A 5,891-nucleotide genomic window follows, 5' to 3' on the forward strand; every position below is an offset into this window, starting at 1 on the left:
TTCGGGATATTTTTAACGTTGTAAGACTATTTTCGTAGTGTTCTGAATTTATTTTAAATGCAACTCGGTTCGCTAATTATGAATTATGGGTATGTAAGAGCGACTCAAAAGTGATTTAAAAATTATGAAAATTTATTCTACTAGTTTTTAAGCATTCCGAGAATTTTAATATTATTTTGATAAATTTTCAAATTTTATTTATCGGCCATATGGTTCGTTAAAAAAAAATCCAAAATGCGGGTCAGAACGGGACAGAAAAGGAAAACCAGATACGTGTCACCTTTTTATCAGTTCGTTTGACACGTGTTGTTCTGATAATGCTGGGTTATTATATATAAAAAAACAACAACAAACAACAAAGCACAGCTTTTTTCCTCTGTTCTTGGCTATCAGCTTATTTCCCCTCGTTTTGTTTCCTTCCCCGGCGATGTCATCCTTTCCATTTCTTTACCGCGGCTCGTGTCCTTATCTGTAACCTCTCAATCTTCCTATTATATCTCTTCTTTCCTCTCTTATTTCTGTAAACGCCGCCTCTTTTTCTTTTTCCGGTAAGCCCGCCATTTTCTGAAATTCGCCGCCTTGGTTCCTTATTTTTCCGATTGTTTCCGGTTGTTATCATCGGGTCTGGCTCCCTGTTGCTCTTTTCTTCCTTTCCCTGTATATATATGTGTGTATTCGCTGTGTGTAATATGGTGTGTGTGTGTGTGTATGTGAATTCGTGTGTGTGTTGTATTGTATTTGGGTGCGTGTGTGTGGATGGTGGCGCGTGGATGCGCGTGTAATTTCCTGTGATTGAATTGTTTGTTGTGTTGCTGTGGTTCGGTATATTCCTAATTCAAGTTTTATTAATTTCGCAGGAAATAAATGATTAATGTCCGTGAAATAAATTATTTTTCGTGCGGGGAAAATATTTTTCTGTTAATCGGTGGAATTCGCGTTGGAAACCCGAATTTAATCGGGAACCCGCGAATTTTACCGCCGTCGGCGATGAGCCTCGGCGAGCCGACGGTGGACGGTGATGAATTTATTCTGAGTCCTAATTTTTATAAAATAAATAAAATGAGTGGTGTAATTAGTTTCCTATGGGAATGGTTGTGGAATTGTGAAAATTGGATTGTGATTTTTGTTATTGACGTCGATGATGTTTTGACGGGTAGTCCGATAAACAAAGGGGACGCTGTCCGATTTCCGGGAAATCGAACTACGGAAATACGAGAGCGTATCCGAGGATTATTGGGACGTCGAGCGAGTATAAGTAAATACATATATGTATGTTTTATACAAAACCTGATTGTGTGTTGCGTTGAATGTTCGCCCCAAAACTCAGTAACCCTAATCTCGTAAAATGACAAGTATACGTATTTTCTGAAAACTAGCACCGGACCGATTTTCAAGAACGTGAACCCTAAGTGACACGTGTACTATTATATGAAATATGTTACGAGTCGGGTTTTGTTAACGTTTGGGTAGATTGTTAGCGAGGTTATGTCAAGCATAATCGAATGTCTAACGTAGGGTCTTTCGACCCTGTAGGTTATAGTCGGGAACCTGAAAGTGGACGATGGACTAAAGATAACATAGTGGTCAGTCGACGAGCTCAGTAGAGTTTCAACAGAAAGACCTGAGTGTCAAAGTCGAATCCAATGGGATCTAGTGGTTGGACGTTAGAGCTTGAGCAGCAGAGTCGGCTCAGAGTTGATCAGTAATAGTTGTAAAGCCTTGTAAGGCAATTATTTCTGAACTTTTCTGCAAGATATATATAACAATGTTTTTGAACTATTTTATAACATGTCGTTATTATCCAAAATAACTCCTGTTTTACATTGCAAGAGCTTTAAACCATTGAACCTTGAACCCTGATTTTCTTGATCTTGAGCCATAAGCCTCATTCTTTGTAACCCATCCTTTGTTGATCATCAGACACCAAACCATACAAATATAATACTACTCTTCAAAAGTATAACTACCAACCACCCAAACACTGAAAGAGAATGATTTGAAACACTAAAACTTTTATATTCCAATCATTCTTTATAACATCAAAGAACCATATCCCGAAAAATCATTACTGGTCAAATACTTGATCATTTTACAAACTAGAAAATCGTTTCTTATACATAACCAGATATACCCTTGTGATATCCATGAGTTTTCTTTCGTTTTTATACAAATGTTTAAACATTATTGATTATGATCTTGTTTTATTGAATCATCTTGTTATCATATTGAACTGCTTTAGGATTGGATAGTTTTTATATATGTGGACCAGATTCGTGGTCAGACCATACCAATGGTCAAGTTAGGCCAATGTGTGCCTTGGATCCAGTAATTAGAGCAGTGTTGTATGCTTGCTCGGGGTTAGTGCGTGACTGATCAGCAGCCTAACCTTGGTTTTTTTAAAAACTTAAAATGAATATCCATTTCTAATGATTAGTTAAAAAGAAACTTGATTCCTTTGAATCATCTCATTTGGTCATTGTTTAACCTCAGTGATCACTATTATGACTTGCTGAGCTCGTTAGCTCACCCTTGCGATTCTTTTATATATTTTACAGTTAAAAAGAATATGGATGATAGTGAAGTTCCTCGGTCCAAAGTGCGGGCTAAGGTTCCAGTTGAGTTGAATCGAGCTAGCAGAAGCTTCATGCGGTATAGAGATAGTCAGATTGTAAGAATGATTTTATTATCAATTTTAAGTTAAATTAGTTGGGATTTGGTATGTTGTAATAAAGGTTAGGATTGTGGCTTGTTTTCATACCTTAACCTGTTGTGATCCATGGTTATGTAAAGCAGGGTCATTGCAAATAATATTTCTTATTCAGGTTTATATATTGTATATGTGTTGTGGACCCCAAACTTCTGACCCGGGTTTGGAGGGCGCCACATAATGTCACTGAACTTCAATCATCAACCTCAACCCAAATAAACATACCTTCTGCATCAAACACTTGACAACCACCATCACATCTTATCTCTGAATGGCTTCAAGATGCTCAAGCTCAACCCATTATAATGAATGACTTCTTGGTTGATCAACTTACTGGACTTACCCACATCACACAACAGCTTTTCACAATAGACATGTCCAATCAGGACTATCAAGCCATATTGATATCTTATAAAATAGATGTTAAAGAATAGCAACAAAAGATTATGAATGAAGCTGAGTGTTGAGAGGCATTTATGACACTTTATAACGCTCCGTAAAATTTTGAATTGGTGTTTCGTACTCGAGTTGTTAGTATTTTTAATGTGTTTTTGCATTTCATGCATTTATCAGGAATACAGGTGAATTAGCATTATTTTGATGCTAATTTGGTGTTAGGATGATGACCAGAATATAAGCTCGTGAAAAGACCAACTCAAATCAGCAAGAAAAGAACAAGTTAAAAAATTCTCCAGAGAGTCAGTGCGCTCACGTTGGTCAAGCGTGCGGTCGCGCCAGGTCGAGATAAAAGAATCATGATTCTCTTTTGATTCCGATTGATGGACTTCTACTCTGTATGGGCTGCTATATATACATAACTTAAGGTTGTTTTTTATAACAAGATGTACCAGAGCTTAAAGAGAAGGCGTAAGAAGACCGTAGAGCATAATTCAACCAAGGCGAAGAAGATCTAGTTTATACTTGTGATTCTTTGTTTTAAGTTGTAACGTTGGATGCTAGTTTTCTTATTCGTGAACCTATACTTTTATTTCGTACTTGGTTTATTATTTATTCAGTATAAAGACTATGTTTATTATATCATGCTTTCATCGGAACCCACGTTGATGATGAGTTCGATTATAGGCTAATCGTTATTGTGGGGTTTCAACATATTTATTTATGGATTTCTTTAGTTAATTTGTTTCGATGCCTTAGTGTGTGGTGATTGTATGATAACCTAGCATTGGTTGTGCTTATTCGTCTTATGAGTATCGTGAACTTATAAGATAGTATGTTAATCTTTAATGAAGCGAAAAAGAATTTAAGGGTTTAGAACTTGCCATGCTAGCATAGGTTCATGTATTTGTTATGCATGATTCGTAGGTAATTTTAACCATCTTACTTGCCCTATGTAATCACGATAGATAACTTGTGCATTAAACCGTTATATTGTAAAATTTCATAGACATATAGGGTCTCAATATAATTGGTGTCTATTCAGCTTCTATCTCTTTTGTGGATGTCTGGTAGTATGCTATTCGTACAATGAAAGTTGGCGTTTATCAGTTTCGTGTTATCTGATTAGTGTCATCATCATTACATGCTAAGGTTAAGAACGAAAAGGCTATTGAATGAAGTATTTAATGAAATTAGAATCCCATGTTTGTGTCATATAGTATTCAAATCTTTTTAATCTCTTAGTTAATGTTCTTTAATATAATCTCTTAGTTAATTGTAGTTATAAACAACCTCATTTTGTGATTCGTCTTAGCATTGGATAATAATCATACTAGTGTTGCATAGATACATTGATTGAAATTAACCTAAACCAGTCCCTATGGGAATGAACTAGAATTTATTCTATATTACTTGCGACCGCGTATACTTGCGTGAATATTAGCGCGTGTTCTAACCCTAACAAGTTTTTGGTGCCGCTGCCGGGGACTTCGGTGTTAATTTTTAGTTTATGTGTTTTTCATCATTGGTCGTTGAAATTCAGTGACTCGGACATTGTTACTTACTTATTTCCTTAACATGTTTCAGGTAATCTAGCGAGCGTGTATGCAAACGCATTCTCGGTCTCGTAAGAGAACACTGGATCAAGCTGAGCAAGAAGTTGTAGTAGAAGAGAAAGTTGAAGAAGAAATCTTAGTTGAGAAAGAAGAAGAAGAACTTATTACAATGGGAGAACCAGAAGCAAATCCAAAGACTTTGATGGACTACTCTCAACCGAAGATTTATGATATTCATTCTAGCATTGTTCGACCAACCATCTCGGCTAATACGTTTGAGATCAAGTCAAGCACGATTCAGATGATACAGAACTCAGTTCAGCTTGGGGGTTCTCCGACAGAAGATCCCAACATGCACATCAGAGATTTCATCGAGATCTGCGACACTTTCAAGTTCAATAGAGTTTCTGAAGATGATATTAAGTTGAGGCTTTTCCCATTCTCTCTGCGGGATAAAGCTAAGTGCTGGTTACATTCTCTACCACCAGGGTCTATCACCAAATGAGAGGATCTTGCTCAAAAATTCTTAACCAAATTTTTTCCTATGGCGAACACTGCTGCAATCAGAAATGCAATTACTAAATTTGCTTAGCAATATGGAGAATCTTTATGTGAGGCTTGGGATCGTTATAAAGAGATGCTTAGGAAGTATCCTCATCATGGGATGCCTAACTGGATGATCATTAACTGTTTCTATAATGGTTTTTGATATTACTTCTAGACCCATGCTTGATGCAGTATCAGGTGGAGCCTTGTGGGCTAAAAGCTATGATGAAGCTTATGAATTGATTGAACTGATGGCTGCCAATGAATACCAGAATCCTACTCAGAGACTATCTCAGGGCAAAGCAGCAGAAATTCTGGAGTTAGATACAACTACAGCTATAGCTGCTCAGCTTAAGGCTTTGATGATGAAGGTGGATTCTTTGGCTAATTATGGAGTTAATCAGATCACTAGTGTTTGTGAGCTTTGTGCTGGTGCCCATGAGACGGAGTAGTGTGCTATTTTTAGTGATTCATCCCAGTTCGTGAGCAACTTTCCGGGGTTGCTGTAACCTGTGCCAGCCATCTATCATCCTAATAACCGCAATCATCCCAACTTCAGTTGGAGCAACACTCAGAATGCGGTTCAGCAGCCTTATCAGCAGTATCCAGCAAAGCAGTACAACCCCCCTGGTTTTCAGCAACTGCAATATGCACCAAGGCAACTACTCCAGCTACAACAGTTTAAT

General features: G+C 37.2%; 1 non-coding gene across 1 annotated transcript; it reads right to left on the reverse strand.

Annotated features, from left to right (window-relative positions):
- Positions 1 to 5,218: 5,218 nt before the first annotated feature.
- Positions 5,219 to 5,325, reverse strand: LOC141676131 (small nucleolar RNA R71). The gene has a single exon (XR_012556737.1). It is a non-coding gene; the product is annotated as a small nucleolar RNA R71 (small nucleolar RNA).
- Between the last annotated feature and the right edge of the window lie 566 nt (positions 5,326 to 5,891).

Source organism: Apium graveolens, chromosome 7 (assembly GCF_009905375.1).
Source record: "Apium graveolens cultivar Ventura chromosome 7, ASM990537v1, whole genome shotgun sequence".
In the NCBI taxonomy this organism is placed as follows: domain Eukaryota; kingdom Viridiplantae; phylum Streptophyta; class Magnoliopsida; order Apiales; family Apiaceae; genus Apium; species Apium graveolens.